This window comes from Sciurus carolinensis, unplaced genomic scaffold, assembly GCF_902686445.1.
Source record: "Sciurus carolinensis unplaced genomic scaffold, mSciCar1.2, whole genome shotgun sequence".
Classification (NCBI taxonomy): Eukaryota; Metazoa; Chordata; class Mammalia; order Rodentia; family Sciuridae; genus Sciurus; species Sciurus carolinensis.
Genome location: NW_025920151.1, coordinates 676,310 through 694,926, shown reverse-complemented (window position 1 = coordinate 694,926; position 18,617 = coordinate 676,310).

The window sequence follows — 18,617 nt, the reverse complement described above, 5'->3', positions numbered from 1 at the left end:
ACGATAAATGCCTTGAACAATCCTAGGCACTATATATTCCTCATAAGAACACAGTGAAATCCCTTTTATCATTTTCAGATTAAAGAGTGGAATACAGACATTTAAAGAATTTAAGATCCTTGAACTATGTTATCTGGAGTGAAAAGTGTATAAGCATATTAATGATATAACAAGACATGAACAGAAACCAGTTCAGTCATGTCTGGTTGGTGAGGTATGATTCTGAGCACACACGTGTGCACACTCCCTTGCACACGTGTGTGTGCACTAATATGGAAAGGAGGCATGAGCAGAGGGAAAAGGAAGTCATTCACTTCAGGTGAAAGACTGTCCTCAGGGCTTTTAATTTTGTTTGTAATGATCCCCAAAAGGTGCCATGGAAAAGTCAATGTTCCGAGCTAACTGTCATCGTGAAAAGTACCTGATGTAAACCTGCTGAGATGAAGCCTGGTAGGGAAAAAAGCAACACAAAGAAACAGGACAGTGATTGTGGACATATGTTTGCAAGAGCAGGAAGGAAGAGGAATGGAAGTCATGACAGCTTTGCAAAATCCTACACCTTACATGGTTTTATAAGCCAAAAGAGAGAATGCACTTCAAACCAGTCCCAGGAATTAGCAACTCAAAGGATTTATGTCTTTGATGGTTTAAAGAAGTATGGCATGTGATTATCCATCTATTCTCACTGCAACAGAATAATTCTACCCTCTTTTACCCCATATATGTGTGTGATATGACAGGGACAGAGCACGTGCAGTTCATTTACATGCAACATGAGCGGGGGAAGCCGTGTGTATCAGGCAATGTTAGAGAATTAGAATCCCTTTCTTGCTTCTGTGTTAGACTGATTTTGAACTGTTCATGGGTGGTGGTTCCTGTAGGCTGTGATTAGATAAATGGATGCAAATGGTAATTGTAACTGATGAATGATTGATGGGCTTTCTGTGTTTCATTCTGCACCCTTGGAAACAGCCTGTGCCCTACCAGAAATGTAACCTCTAACCAGAGAATGAGGATCAGTGTGAAATGCAGTTGGCAGTTGCTAGCTTGTTTTCCTGGGCGATCAGATGGGGTGGGCTAATGGTGTGTTCTGGGAAGAAGGGGCCATCTTTTCTGGCCTCTGTCTTCCCTGAATTTTTGTTTTAAGCTTTCTCTGTCAGATCATTGCTAGTTAAAGCACTAGAAAAGAGTCTAAGATCTTAGTGTGGGGATTTAGAGAATCTAGGCAAGTAGTAGTTCTTATTGATTTCTCAAATAGAAGTACCCAAGTAAGGCAACCTGGAGGTGCATATGGACCCCATACCTCTGGGTTTAAGAACCACTGACCTACATTTAGTAAATACTTTGGTGGTGCTATATTTCCTAAAGTTTTCAACTGATTAAATAGATTGCCTAATGCTCTCCAGGTAGCATGGTTTCTCAGCATCTCTCTAAAGTTGTGTACATATGTGTTTGAGGCAAGCACAGAAATTTTGCCCACATTTATAGACCTTTTTTTTTACTTTCTGATGAAAAGACATGAACAACAAATACATTGAGATTTTTAAAAAATTATAAAAGAAGAAGCCTAAATAGAAATTCTGAAAGCTTTCAACCTTTGCACAGTATATCAAAAGTTCCATAAACAGTATTTGAGACTTTCTTTTATTCTGAGTTCAGAAGCATAATTAACCTATATTTTGGACTTATCTTGTTCAACTTTGCTCCTACCCTGGAGATTCCAGCTAAAGTGAGATTGTCAAGAAGACAATCAAGAACATGGTGAAAGATTACTTAGAACACTGAGAAATGGATTTATTAAGTGGGCATTGCTGCAGACCTACCACATGTTCACTGTGTCCTGTGCTGGTTCCTAGCAATAGTCCTGGGCAGGAGAAGGAAGGAATCAGGAGTCTGATGGGCAGCATGGTGGTGTAGAAATAGAGCTGGAATGAGGACCTGGTTCCAGTCACACTTCCTGCATAATTAACTTACATGATTTGAAAAGCTGGACATTTCCTGATTTACCAATGTGAGGATCTCCACCCACCCCACCCCACCCCTTGCCTCCTTTTCCATAAAGAGTTTGCTGGAGCTTGAAATGGACCATCTAAAATAAAACTCCAAAATAGAGGAAGATGTCAGAACCACAGTAAGACATCTGACCACAACATGTAGGACAGAAAGCAAAGAATTTGCACAATACAGTATTGTTGCTAAGTTCAAAAAGATTGTTTATGGAAAGCACTTTACTCTTTGAAGTCATTGACTGGGTATTATTTCCAATAATTATAGATTTGTTGACAAAAAACTTGGAGCTAATGAAGACTTTTACTCTGTGCAGTTTTTAAATTTTTTTAGTAAAAGCCAAACTTAAAAAAATTATTAAAAAAAAAACTCTCCTGTCTGAAAGGATTTGGTTTTAGAAAAAAATCCAGATCTTTACAAGTAGAAAAATAGGGAAACAGTTTACGCATGCTCAAAGGTGAGAACGAAGCAGAAGTCACTGCAAGACCCTGGCAATGAGCGCACAGATTCTCTGCCTCCTCAACTCCACACCATCTGCTTCACCCTGGACTCCTTCATCCCTGAACTATGGCGTGGAAGACCAGCCTCTCCACCACACCCATGAACATTTTTTCTCTGCAAACTCTTTTCTAGATACATGTCCTGGTTTCCTGAAGGGTTCTGCGCCTGACATCTTCTGCTTGCTTTCAGTGGACTTGATGCTGTTTGCTGGCGCCTTGGTACTGATGCTCAGCTCTGTATTAGCTCCTTCAGTAATTCACATGATAAACACCACTAAATATCAACTACTATTGAATTTATATTAAACCCAAACTCTGTTTCTTTTATATGTGATTCTATAAGCCAGTTCTCAGGCACCCCAACCTCATGTTGCTACTATTCTAGTGTAATTGGAGGACCTTATAAATGCTCTTGTTTCACTTTATCTGGATCATTTTCTAGAGCAAGGAAAAATTTTAAGTGTATTTGGATTTGGTTTTTGTGTTAGGTATGCTCATTAAAGAAAATTTGGAATATCAGAATATTAGGAAAGATCCATATTCAGAATTAGACTATATTACCCATAATCATGTCATCTGAAAAATATAGCTAGGATGAAATTGAGCCATTCAACTTAAAGAGGCTGATAATCTGAGTGAGTGTTTTAACTCACTTGCTCATTACTCACAGACATGAATCTTTGTCAAATGTCAACTCACGATTCTTTTTCTTTTTTCTTTTTTTTTTAAGTTTTGCTTTTTTTCCCTTTTAATTTGGATATGAAGACAAGACTGGGGCATATTTCTCTTATCTCTTGCATCAAAATGTCAGTCTGTCAGAGAGTGAGACCTTTGACCAGTGAGATTCAGGTCCATCAGCAGTTCCACTGTCCCTATGAGCATGGTGAGCTCTGGGGTGCCCCTCTCCTGCCCAAGCCTCTGCAGCGAGTGCCCTCACAGTTACTTGGCAAAGTTGGAAATCCATCTGGGGAGGAACAATAAAGATTGCAGGACCCCAAAGTATAAAATAAATTGGAAACCAAATGCTGTTTTGTTTTGGTTCTTAGGAAAGATGTTCATTTGCCTCGATATGAATCTGTTTAGTTTCTGTCAGATCTATATGTATATCATGCTCAAGCTCCATATTGCTCAATTTCTTTCCAGAACTTATTTCGTAGTTTTAGAGTGAAATTCACAACCCTAATCAGGTTCTCCAAATAAAGGACAATTCTATCTTCTAGTCCACCTTTCACTAATGAAACCATTCAAAAAGTGGAATGAAGAATAAATCGATGTGTCTTTTTTCAACTGCAGTTTTCCCCCACCTCCACCAATTTCCTTTCTACAAGTTTTGTTTCAGCTTTAGCTTATTATTGTAGTTGTTTTGTACAAGAGTATGCAAAGTTTAATTCACAAAACTGTTTCAAAGAACAATGTCATTAGTTTGATCTGTTGTAAAGAAATCGCCAGCCTCAAACAATAGGGAAGCTGGTGAACAGAGCGCATGGAACCCATGTCCTGTCACGTTCCAAGTTAGTGCTGAAAGAAGAGAGGAGATATAGGGTCAGCACTGCCCCCCACCCCCTTTTTGATCCCTTTCCTGAAGGTATAGTCTGCCTTTTCCCCCCTGTTTAAAATGTTTCAAAGACCAAAGACTCTGCATTTTCTTTCTTGTAGTGCCTAGTCAGTAACCGGATCAGCACTCATTTAGCACAGAATTCCCCCAGTCTAACATTTGGTTTTTATCTTGCTGCGATTGTTGTTTTCCTTTTATATTCAGCAGCACAATGTATCACTTCAAAAATTGGCTTCTAAGTATACCTGCTCATTTTTTAAAAAATATAACCTTTGTTTTCTCCAAACAAATCTACCTGTATTTCCCCACCCCAACCCTATCACCATTCCCTTCTGGATTCTCAAGAGGAGTTCTTTTTACTGTGGGCAGGACAGGTGGGCCAACAAACCCTTGTGGCTGGTTTTTAATTTTCTTTTTAAGTCTATCTACTCCTGCCTCATCCAGGAATACAAATGCAGAGAATCCAACCTCATTCTTTCAGAGGTTGTTTTAAAGTATTCAGAAATATGACTATCAAAGGATATTTAGAAGACTAGCATAACGTAAAGCAAATTGAAGAGTGATTTTGGGAAGGAGGCAGAGACCAGGAGAAGCTTGAGTGAAGCCGGGAAGGCAGGGGAAGCCCTGCTTGGATAGAGTGTTCCTCCAGGCCCTGTGTGCTCTATGTTCCCATGAGTGTTAAGCCTCTTTGAATTATTCCCTGCTTGCTGTTTGCAGCCTCACATTGATGTAGGAAAAGCAAATGGGGCAGTTAAAATCTCATTCCAAATGGGAACAGCCTTGAGATTGATCGGCAGTAATGGCAAAGTGACCGAAGATGTGGGCTGTGCTTTATTTCTTATTGACCAGAAGGGTGTCTGTCCAATTAGTCTGTGCCAAGCGTGGAGGCAACTGGTTCGCACACTTGAGCGATGTAGCAACCCTGGTTTTGTGCTCCTACGGAAGCCAGAAGACTCCTGCCCAAATTCACCTCCCCTGAGTTGTCAATTATTTTCCAAACTCTACTGCTGTCCATTCACTCATTCTGACATTTCAGTTCAAGTCAAAACACCAGTCCTTAAACATAGATCTTGTGTAAAAGGGATTGTGTAAAAGGACTCAAAAATTAATAAACATTGAGCTATTCAGGGTGTTTCAAACTAAATGATGGATAGACTTTTGTGTGCGTGTATAAGAATGTATATTTTATGGTTTCTTCAAACCAAACACAAAATAAGACAAAAACCCAACATGTGGGTACAATAAAACTAATTTAAAAAAAATTAGATAAAGCATCTGTCTGTTGTCCACAGGAGATCCATTTAAAGCAAAATGACACAGAAAGTTAAACTTACTAAAAACACTAATAAGAATAAAGTTCTTCTGATTTTTAGTACACAAAGCTAAATTCACAATGAACTCATCAGAGAGATGAATGAGGTATTTATGCTGAAGATCATAAAGAAGATAGAACTATGTGCATCCAAATATGATCACGCCAAGATCCATAAAGTATAAATTACAGAAATGTCCAAGAAGAAACTGACAAAAACTATGGTGATTATAGACCTTAATTAACTCTGGCAGTCCACAGCAGATTAAGAAAAGTAAACCAAAAGGTGTAGAATACCTGAATTATGATTGATAAACATTACATAATAAAGCTAAATAAAATATACTCATGAATACATGTTTACATGTATATATATGAAAGGCAAACACTACATAAATATATATACACATATGATTAAAACTTGTACAATAGGTTAGCATGGGGCTTTTTCTGTTTTTGTTTTTGTGGTGTTTGGAGTCAAATTCCTTAAAATTTACAAAATTGATTAAGTGAAAAATATTTAGTTTCTTCCATAAAACAAAAAAAATCCCATCTCACATTCTGACACAGTGCAATAAAACAAAAACAGTTACAATTTACATGTACATAGCTAACATGTCCTATAAAATAAAGTGTTTACCATTGAAAAACTATCAAATCAAATGGCATATTTATGTGTCATAAGAAGTAAGAAAAAATTCTTCACTTTGTATATAAAAAAGTACAGAAATGTTTTCTTAGGTGATTTTATAACTTTTAATGCATTCTATAAAGGAAAGAAAAAGTGTCAGTTTCTAAAATTTATGTGTTGACTCATTAAAAATTATACACATTTATGGGGTACTGTGTGATATTTAGATAAACATTTACATTGTGTAATATTCAAATCAAGATAAGCATCTTTATCTCCTCAGATACCATTTCTTTGTGGTGAAAACTCTCAAAATCCTTCTTTTTTTTGGCAATAGATAATATGTTTTCATTATCTACAGTCACTCTACTGTGTAGTAGGACACCAGAAATTCTTGCTCTTTTCTTACTAAAACTTAATGACTACTGACCGACCTCCCTTCACCCTCCTCTCCTCTCTAGTCTTCCCAGCCTCTGGTAACCAACATTCAACTCTTCTATGAAACCTCTTCTTCTTTTAGGCTCCATTAGGAAGATAATTCAGTATTTGTCTTACCGTGCCTGGTTTGTTTCACTTAACATAGTGACATCCAGTTCCACCCATGCTGTTGCAAATTAGAGGATTCTGTTGTGTCTGTATCAAATTTTCTTGATCTATTCTTCTGATGAACACTCAGGTTGCTTCCATTTCTTGACTTAGGAATAATGCTGCAACAATCATGGGAGTGCAGATGTCTCTTTGACATACTGATTTCATTTACTTTGGATATATACCCAGTAGTAGGATTACTGGGTTATGTGGTGATTCTATTTTTAATTCTTTGAAAACTCTGTGTGGTTTTTCATAAGCTCTATTTTAGTCTATTTTATTTTTCATTGCTGTGACCAAAGACCTGATGAGAATGATTTCAGAGGAAGGAAAATTTATTTGGTGCATATGGCATCTGTCTACAGATGGCCAACTCCATTGCTCTATGCTGAGGCATAGAATAGGTGAGGCAGAATATCATGGCAGCAAAGTGTGGTGGAGGAAAGTGGCTCAGAACATGACCACCAGGAATCAGAAAAGGGCAGTTGCACTCCCCAGGGACAAAATATATACCCCAAAGGCATACCCTCAGTAACCTACCTCCTCCAGCCACACCCTACCTGCCTACAGTTAGCACCTAGTTAATCCCTATCTGGGGAATAATACACTGCTTGGTCACACATCTCAAAATCCAGGCATTTCATCTATAAACTTTCTTGAACTGTCTCACTGTTGAGATTTTGGTAAACACCAAATATCTAAACCATAGCAAGTTCTGTGATAATTTATATTTGCAACAACAGTAAATGATCCCTTTTCTTCACATCTTTGCCAGCAATTATCTTTTTTCTTTTGGATAATTTCCATTCCTACAGGAGTGAGCTGATGTCTTATTGTAGTTCTTATTTGCATTTACATATGACTTCATGATGTTGAGCATTTTTCATGAGCCTGTGTGCCATTTGTATGTCTTCTATTCAAAAGTGTCTTTAGGTATATTGCTCATTGTTTTTCAGATTAAGTTGGTTTTTGCTTGTAGGGTTTTGGAATTCCTCAAACATTCTGTGTTAACCCTTTGTCAGATGCATATTTGCAGATATTTTTTCCAATTCTGTAGGTTGTCTCTGGAGTCTATGTTTTCATCATGTTTCATCATTTGTTCATTCTATTGAATGAAGAGAATGAGGTATTCTAGGTCGACATAATCCCATTTGTCTTTGCTTCTGTTTCCTGTACTTAAGGAGTTTTAGTCAAAAAATTCCTTGCACAGCCCAATGTTGTATAGTTTTTCCTGTTTTCTTCTAGTAGTTACAAAGGTCCAGATCTTATATTTAAGTCTTTAATCCATTTTGAGTTGGTTTTTATAAGTGGTGCAAAATATTGGTAGAGTTTCATTCTTCTGCATGTAGATATCCAAATTTCTCAGCAGCATTTACTGAATAAAGACTGTCTTTTGTCCATTCTTTCTTAGTATTGTTATTGAAAATGAGTTTGTTACAGTTGCACAGGTATACCTCTAGACATTCTATTGTGTTTCATTGGTCTGTATGTCTGTTTTTATGCCAATACCATGCCATTTTTACTACTTTAGCTTTGTAGTTTATTTTAAAATTAGGTAATGCAATGCCTCCTGCTTCTTACTTTTTCTCAAGATGGTTTTTCTATTGGAGGACTTTTGTGGTTCCATATGAATTCTGTAAATTTCTTCTCTAGTTTGTGAAGAATGTCATTGATATTTTGATATGAATTGCATGGAACCTGTAGATCACTTTGGATGATAAGGACATTTTAACAATATTGATTCTTCTAATCCACAAAAATGGGATATCTTTCATTTTTTGTGTGTTTTCTTTCATCAGTTTTATTTTTTTTCATCATAGCAACCATTCATCTCTTTGTTTAAATTTATTGCTATTTTTATCTTTTATAGCAATTATAAAGGTGATTGCTTTAATTCTTTTTTCAGATAATTTGCTATTGATAGATAGAACTGCTACTGATTTCTGCCTTTTTATTTTGTACTCTGCAGCTTTGCTAAGTTCTTTTTTTCCAATTGGTTTTTGATTGAATCTTTGGAGTTTTATATATATAAGATCATATCATCTGCAAAGAGTAACAATTTTACTTTCTCCTTTCCAGTTTCAATGACCTCTATTTTTTCCCTTGTCTGATTACTCTGCATAGGACTTCTGAAATTATGTTAAATAAAATTGGTAACAGTGGGCATTCTTGTATTGTTCCAGATCTTAGAAAGATTTTGACTCTATTCACTATGATACTAACTATGACCTTGTTACTTATGGCTTTTATTATTTTAAGATAGATTATTTCCATAACTAATTGTTTTGCTGTGTTTATCATGAAGTGATGTTGAACTTCTTAAATGCCTTTTTTTGCTTCTATTGAAATGATCATGTGGTTTTGTCCTTTATTCTGTTTCAAGTTTATCAATCTTCATATACTGAGTCATCTTTGTATCCCTGGGGTAAATTCTGCTTGATCATGGTGAATAATCTTTTTAATGTGTTTTTGTTGCATTCTATATGTTATCATTTTGTTGAGGATTTTTGTCTCTGCTCACTAAGGCTATTGGACTATAGCTGTCTTTTTTCCTTGTGTTCTTATCTGGTTTTGGTATCAGTGTAATGCTGGCCTCATAGAATGAGTTTGGAATAATTCCTTCCTCTTGATGTTTTTGAAATACTTTGGGAAGAATTGGTGTTAGTTCTCATTTAAATGGTTAGTAGAATTTGAAAGTAAAGCCAAAGAGTTTGACTCTTCTTTCATGGGAGACTTCGTATCACTGACGGAATCCTATTACTCGTGTTGATCTTTTCAGTTTTTCTATTTCTACATGATACAATTGTGGTGAGTTGTATATTTCTAGAAATTTGTCCATTGTAGGCTACCAGAATTTTTGGTGTGTAATTGTTCATAATGGTCTCTAATCACCCTTCATATTTCTCAATAAGTTGGAATGTCTTCTTTTTTCTTTGTTAGTCTAAAATTTTGACAATTTTATCTTTTCAAAAAACCTCTCTTCATTTCATTTATACTCTGTATTTTAAAAAAACTATTTCATTTACTTCTGCTCTGATATTTATTATTTCTTTCTATTAATACATTGGGATTTGGCTTATTCTTTTTCTGTTTCTTTGAGGTATAATAATAGGTTATTTCTTTGAAGTCTCTCTGCTTTTTGACTGTAGCTGATTACTATAAACTTCCTTCTTAGTACTGATTTTTATGTTCCAATATGTATTGGTGTGTTCTGTTTCCATCATTTGTTTCAAAAAATTTTTTAAATTCTTTCTAAATTTCTTCCTTAATACACTGTTGATCAGGAGTTGGTTGATTAACGTCCATCTATTTGTAAAATTTCCAGAACTTTTCTTGTTATTGCTTTCTTGTTCTGCATTGTCAATACTTTAAATTTATTGAGATTTGTGATTTATCCTAGAGAATTTTCCATGGCCATTGAAAAGAATAAATATACTGAAGCTGTTGCATAGAATGTTTGATAGAAGTTTATAATGTCCAATTGGTGTGGAGTACAGTTTTAGTCTTTTCTTTTTTGTTGATCTTCTGGGTAGATAATATATCCACTGCTGAAAATCTCATCTTAACATCCCCTAATATTGTCATATTAGAGTCTGTTAATATTTGCTTTATATATTTTGGTGCTTTGTAATTAGGAGCATATATACATTTAGAATTGTTATTTTCTTTTGCTGAATTGTTATTTTCTTTTGCTGAATTTATCCCCTTTATCATTAGATAATGACCTTCCTTGTCTCTTTTATTTCTTTTGATCTAAAGTTTGTTTTATCTGATATAAGTATGGTTACTACTGTTTTCTTTTGGATTCTGTTGATTTGAATATCTTTTCCATACCTTCACTTTCATCCTATCTTTCATTCTATATTTCTTTCTATTCACTTTAATTCTGTCCTTGGAATAGGTCCTATGATCAAGAACACCCTCTGTCTGACTGGGGCCTCAAGTCTGCCCAGCACCAGGCTGGGTCCAGGGGCCTCTGTCCTTCTGTACGGGCCAGGGCACAGGGACCGCTGCAATCTCCCTGGTATTGGGTTTTACCTTCCTGGCACTGAGTCTAAGGCAAAGCCCTATGCTTACTTCCCTGTTTCACTCCCCGGCAGATGGAATCTTTCTCCATGCCCTTTTGCCTGTGGTTGGGAAAGGACTGGTGGAGGCTTTCCTGTCCAGTAGGCCAACTTGAGTCCAGGAGCTCCATCAGCAGGCACTGGCCTGGGAGCACAGTCCTGTATCTCTGCTTGATAATGTAGTTCATTATGGTGGACCTGGTACTTGATTCTAAGCCTAAGGCCTGGACATAATTCCTCTCCCTCTGCCAAGCATGAGGCTGCTGTCTCCATGGTATGCTGCTTGGAGTTATAGGGAGAAGAGGTGACTTTCCATCATACTTTCTCTAGTGGGTCTTTTTTTATTGGTGCTAAAACCAGTTACTTTGGTCTCTCACCTGGATTTCTTAGTTCTTGTGACAATCACTTGATGCATGAATAGTTGTGCAAGTTGATGCTTATGTGGGTAGACAGTTTCTGGAGGGTCTTGCTCCAGTCCCATCTCTCTCTGCCGTTCTGAACCAGTTTTTAATTCAAGAAGTTGGAAACATTATCATACAGTAAATATAATGTTAAATGAAGGAAGTGAAGATTAAAGGAGAAATTACAAAACTGTTAAGCAGGTAGAGTAGTTCTTAAAATGAGAAATAAGTCACTAGTGAGTGGACCATCAAGGAACAGAAAAGGATAAATCCAAGGAAGTAAAATTAGAAAATGGGCAAATGGCACAGTTGCATTACAGATTAAATGAATGATAACAGTAATTTGAAAGTGTCTAAAAGTGTCTGAAAAGCACATTTGAAGCTATAAACACCTGAGCAGGAATTTTGCACTTTAGAGTAGACTCAGACCTGTGGTTTCAACTGTCATTTAATGACAGCATAACCAGGAAAGAAAGAAAAACATTGAAGACTCTGCTGAGATTCCAAGATAGTCTAAAAATGTGAAATGCTATAATGGGATGGTAAGATTAAAAATATTTTCCTACCCTTCTCTCTCGAAATGGTTGTATCATGTAGAAGAAGAAGCCTACTCATTAACAAGCAAATTTTGTATTTGAAATTAGATCTCAAAACCACACAAAGGTGTATATGCTGTGATTGAACTTTGCCAAAAAATACTTCTGTGTAATGAAAGCCAAAGGTGGAAAACTATATTTAAAGTTAAAAGAATGTGGGTGATTTTTTTTAATTTTTTAATCTGTCCAGAATGCCATTGTGTAATAAGAAAAATGCCGAACAAATGTTTTTTCCTGCACAGGAGCCCAGATCATAACAGCTCCATTGTCTTGCTCCTAATTATGAAAAAGACACATTCTACCTATGATTATCAAATTTTGAATGTCCAATGGTGTCAAGTTATCTTTCCTTAAACCACCTAAAATGAACCATTGCCCTAGTTGAATGAATGCTCTTTGGTGGTTATTCTTTAAATACCCAGCACTACAACAGTTCTTAGCCTCACAGGAAGACAAACAGAAAAGAAATCTGCAGTACAAACTCAGTTTGTGTGTTTTGTGAGAAATCAAACACAATTCCTAACTAGTGATTAATTCCAACAACCTTTATCAAATTCACTTAAATAGAATGGACCAAGAGAGCACTTTGGTTAGTGCACTCGAGTCCACAAATGTTGGAAATGACTCTGACCTTGGACACTCAAGGGGATTATTTGGATGATTGCCTGGTAGTTGAGTCAGTCTGGCACACAGAGAAAGGAAGCAGACGTTCTACCATGTAGCAAAGACTGTGACTTTGCATAAATAAAACTATTTATTTTGGAACAGACAACTAGATTGCTCATTTTGAAATGTTTGGGGAATTGGTTGAGGTTGGCAGTGGTACCATTTATCAGGAGATGCCATGAAAAATTGTCTTCTGCTGCCTATACTGTTTTGTGAGCTAAACTTACATAGTTTATGATAGAAAAGGGCAAAGTTTTGGTTATATTTAGTGTGTCATTGTAACATTTTTTGTTCTGTGCATGCTTTGACAGTTTCGGATAGAATACTTTCAGAATTTTTTGCACATCATTAAAAATCATATATCATGTCAAGAAATGGATGAATTGATACCAATTTGGATGAAATATGACCTACTTTGCATATATATATATAAATATTTCAAATAGTGCATTCATGTGGAAAAAGTATAGAATGTTTTGTTTGTTTCTTTGTAGTTTCTTGTGTTTTGGAGGTGTTTTAGTCTACTTTTTCACTTCTGTGACCAAAAGACCCCAAAAGAACAATTAGAGGAGGAAAAGTTTATTTTAGTGCTCATGGTTTCAGAGGTCTTGTGCCTGGATAGCGGGCTCCATTCCTGGGGGCTTGAGGTAGGGGCAGGACATCATGGCAGAAGAGCGTGGCAAGAGAAAGCAGCTGGGGACACGGCACCAGGAAGCAAAGAGAGAGAGAAGCTCCTATCACCAGGGACAAAACAATACCCCTATTGACCCCACCTCCTTCAGGCATACCCCACCTGCCTATGGTTACCACCAAGTTTATCTCTATCAGGGAATTAATACATTGATTATGTGAAGCCTGTTTTAACCCAGTCATTTCATCTCTTAACATTCTTGCATTGTCTCATACATGACTTTGTGGGGTACACCTAATATCTAAACCATAACAGGAGCACAGCCAACAATTAAGTCAACTAGCCTGTAATTTAGTTTACAAATTGCCAGAGTGTACCTCACAATAAAATAGCACATTCCCTAACGAAAAACTGACTTACTATTTATTCTATGACTTTCTTCCTTTAAAGTAAATCTTCAGAAATTCTCTTCAGGTTCCAAAGCTGCATACAGTCCAGGTCTTTGGTTATGCACTTATTCTAAAGCAAATGAACTTTAAAATGAATGTTAAATTTACCATATTTTACAAAAATTACATTGTCAAAATAATGGAACAGTGAAGATACATAAAACATAGAAGATAGAAATTCCATCAAAATTTAACTTTAAAAAGAGGATACACACTGTTTAACTTTTTTAAAAAATCTATTTAGAGTTTTCTCTCTTTGTATTCTCTATGGATATTTCTACCCCAAAAGTGATAGTAATGAACATACTCTTTTACCCTGGCTATTTCCACTTTTTTCCACTTTTTCCACATTTTTTTCTGTCATTCATTCCATTACATTATCTTATGCAAATCTAATTCATTTTATATATACATAGGATAATGTTGCTGTACATAGTTACAGATACTGATGTTTGTGAATTATGTCTAGGGCTTCTTTATCATTATTAAAATGTTTCAGAGAAAATTCTTGTATATGTATTTGTGTGAAGAGTCAAGAGGACTTAGTGTCCAGAAGTAGGATAGCTGGACCATGGGATGAAGATTTATTTATTTTAAATGAATTTTCTTTGCAAGTCTTATTGGTAATGTCACTGGAATATCATTATTAATTAATTATTAATTATTTAATTATTAGGGAAATGGGGCATCATTTTTTATTACTTACAGCCTTCATAAGTTACTTTATTGAGTTGCCAACTCTATCTTTGTCTATTATGCTATTGGATTATGCATCTTCTTACTATGTGAACAAACTCTTCTGTTCTGAACTTTATCACAAATTTTGTTTTAGTTTGTCTTCTAACTTGATCCATGAATGCATATTTATTTTATCTCACAGAAACTTTGAATTCTTTTGAGGAATTTTTCTAAATGCACAAATATAGGAAAGTAATATTCCCATTCACATTTTCATCATCCAGAGTTAGCAATCTTTATGGTTTCAGTTTTAAAACATTTAACATTGTTACCAAAGCCAGTTAATGACACTCCAGGGAAAGAAAATTACAATCCAGTATCCATAATGAATATTGATACCAGAATCCTCAACAAAAACTAGAAAACTGAACTCAACAACACATTAAAAAAACCATTCTCCACGTTGAAATGAGATTTATTCCTAGGATACAAGGATGTTTTTAAGTATATGAAAATCAATAAATATGTAATATCACATTAACATAATGAAGGACAAACCATGTGATCACCTCAATACACACAGAAAAGTCATTTGACAATCTTCAACATCCTTTCACATTTAAAAAAGTAACAATAAATTTGGCAAAGAATGTCTCTCAGCACAATAAAATCCATGTACGCCAAACCCACAGGCCAGGTCATACTGGTGAAAGTTGAAAGCTTTTTCTCCAAGATCACAAACAAAACAAGAATACCAACACTCATGACCTCCATTCACGGTGGCACTAGAAGTCCTAGCCAGAACAGTGAGGCAAGAGAAAGAAAGAAATGCATCCAAATCAGAAGGAAAGAAGTTAAATCGTTTCTGTTTGCAGATGGCATGATCTTATATATAGAAAATCATAAGGACTCCACCAGAACATTGTTCAGAACTAACAAATTTGGTCGTTGAAGGATACAAAAATCAACACACAAAAGTCAGTAGCACTTCTGTATACAATGAACTGTCCCAAAAAGATATCAAGAAAATCATCTCATTTACAATACCTACAAAAATAAATAAATAGAATACTTTGATGTAAATATAACCAAGGAAGCAAAAAATCTATACACTGAGAAATGTAAAACATTAATGAAAGAAATCGAAGACAATTAAATAGAAAGATATTCTTGTTCATGGCTTAGTAAAATTAAGACTATTAATATTCCCATGTTTCCCTAAGTGACATATAGATGTAATGAAATCCTTGTCAAAATTCCATGGCATTTTTCATAAACAGAAAAAATCCTAAAATGTGGATGGAACCACAAAAGTCCCTGAATAATCAAAGCAAATTTTAAGCGAAAAATCCAAAACTCAAAGCATCACTTATCCTGACTTGAAAACCAATTGCAGTATGTTAATCAAAACATTATATTATATATACTGTTGCATTTTCATATTTTGTCTTATTAATATTTGTATCTTACATAACTCAAACTCTTGTTTTCTGTAACTTTTAGTTGATTATCATATGTTATGTAGGTTGTATAGGTTATCATGGGTTTTATAAGTTATTTTCATGTTTATATAGGCCTATTTGTCAACTGTATATACTTTGGTGAAGTATTACTCAAATTGTGAGTTCTCATTTGGAGCACTTTTGCCTCTCATTGGACCTTTAGCAATGTCTTGAAACATTTTTGAATGGCACTACTTGGGAGCCTTCTGGCATCTATTGGACAGAAGTGTTACTAAACAACCCACAATGCTTAGGAAAGTTCTCATAATAAAAAATATATATCCAACTGTGTGCAATGGCACACACCTGTAATCCCAGGAACTTGGAGGCTGAGGTAGGAGGATTGCAATTTGGAGGACAGCCTTAGCAACCTTGGGAGCCCTCAGTAATTTAGCAAGACCATGTCTTAAAAAATAAAAATGGACTGGGAGGTAGTTCAGTGGTAAAGCATCAGAGGTTCAATTGCCAATAACCAAAAAAAAAAAATATATATATATATATATATATTATATATGTGTATCTTACACTTTGATCTATGATGATCAATAAGGCTTGAGTATGTATTTTTGTATATAGCTATCCTGTGGTTCCAACAGCCTTTGTTGAAATCAGTTATCCATATATGTGTGTATTTCCCAACTTACTATTGTGTTCTATATGACTATTTCTACTCCAGTACACACTGTGTGTATAAATATATACACATACATATTCAACCCAAATGTCTATAATATCCTATGAGAAACTATGGTTCAAAACTTTTGCCTGTTTTTTTAATGGATTTTTGGTCATTATATAAAGAACTTATAAAAAATTCTTTCTATATTCTACATAAAAAGCCTTTGGACTTTCAAATATGTTTCCCAGTTGGTAGTTATCTTTTCATTTTTTTAATATGAAAAGATGTGATTCATGTTCTTTGTCTTTTAAAGAAATCTTTGTCTATTTCATGGTCTCTAATACATTTTCTTTTTTTTTCTCAAAATTTTATTGTTACTCTTACCATTTTATCCATGATATATCTCAATTCAACTTTGATGACTGACAAGTCTTGAGGTCTGTACTTTTGCATATGGTGTCCTGTGGTTCCAACAGCCTTTGTTGAAATCCATCATCCATATATGTGTGTCTATTTCTGAACTTTCTATTGTGTTCCACTGTTCTTTAGGACTACACTCCAATATTACAAGGTTGTGGTTTCTGTAGTTTTATGAGTTTTAAAATCAGGTAGTTGAAATCATCTGACTTTGAATCTTGTGGCCCATGAAGACCATGCTTTAATTTCTCTCAGTATTGTCTTATAATTTTTAGTTTATCCCTCCCGCACATTTTTGGTCAAATTTACTGCTAATTCTTTCATATTTCTTAATGTTATCCTAAATAACGAGACTTTTTAGGTTTTGATATTAGTGCTATGTTGGCTCATATAAAATAAAGAGTATTCTCTGTCTTTCCCTTTGTTTGTTAAAGATTTGGAGGAATTGACAAAAGGAGTCTGTGTGGTCAAAATACTGTTCTCCTTACTTCTTAATCAGAAGTGACTTACCCTTTTGAGATGCAACCTTTATCTCTTTCTTCACAATGCCAGTATAGTGAATTTTACAGCAGTTTTTCTTTCTGTAATTGATTTGACAAACATATTAACTTCTAGCATCTTACATATTTAAGTTGAATCATTCACTGAATGTAATTAGGTTTCCTGTGAAGTGAAGCATTTCTCACCTTTCACTTTTCCTGTGTCTTGAAGGTTTTCTTTCCAGAACTTGGTGTGATGCCCTGAACACAGGAAATGTCCTGCAGGCACTGATGTTTCAAGACAGGTTTCCATAGTAAACCTGAAGTTGTAACTTTCCTCTGAGGTAGAGAATTGATTTTTTTAGGATAAATATTGCTTACAATGCTCCTGGCTGGTTAAAGATGACTTGACAGTTTATTGATGATGAATGTTTGAATCACTGTTTCTCTAAGATACAGTCATTTCCTTTAGAAGGAAAGAGTGAGATAATATCCAAATGAAAAACTGGAGCCAGACAGACTGCTGACGTTCCTTTTCAATCAAGTAAATGTAACATCATTAAACAATTAAATGCCTAGAATTTATTTTCTAGTGCCTTAAACGTGTAGGTGTGGTGAGACAAAAATGGCATGTTATTCACTTCACATAAATATAGTGCAGACCCTAAAACTGATCCACACACATTTGGTTTGTTTCATAAAGAAAAGGACATTGCTATGGACAGGCTGAAATACCAGGACCCTGTTAAAAAATGGCAGAAAAATCATAAAAGATTTAGATCTGGAGAAAATATCCTAACAAACACAAACTATACCATTTTTTAACACAGAGAAAATAGAGTTTTGTTTTATTGTTTTGGTACCAGGGTATTGATACCAGGGGTGCTCGACCACTGAGCCACGTCCCCAGTCCTTTTTGGTTTTTATTTTATTTTGAGAGAGGGTCTCACTAAGTTGCTCAGGGCCTCACTAAGCTCTGAAGCTGGCTTTGATCTTGGGATCCTCCTGCCTCAGGCTTCTGAGTCACACCATCATGTCTGGCTTAATAGAGCATTTTTAAATTATTTTACTGGTGCATTATAATTAGACATAACAGCGGGATGCATTATGCTCTATTTAAAAATGCATGTAATTTGATTGGTCTCATTCCCCAGTACCTTTTCTTCCCCTTTCCTCCTCTGTCCCCAAAACTGTTTTACTCTGTTGATCTCCTTACTGTTATCTTTATTTTAATTAGTGCATAGAATGTTACACACACACACACACACAGGACTCATGAGGCACTGGTCCATGAACACAGCATAATCCGGTAGATTTCATTCCCAGCACTTCCCCATTTCCCCTCCTCACTCCCTCCTGATCCCTTAGTTGGGGGTTAAAATTTTGTGGGGAGTTCTGCCTGTTTCCTCCTGGTTGCAAAAGTCTTGGACGTGCACATCCGGTCAGGTGGATTCCCCTTCCTCTTTGATGAGGGTCTCCTTTAGTGTGTCATTATCTCTTTTTCATGTTTTTTGGCACACAG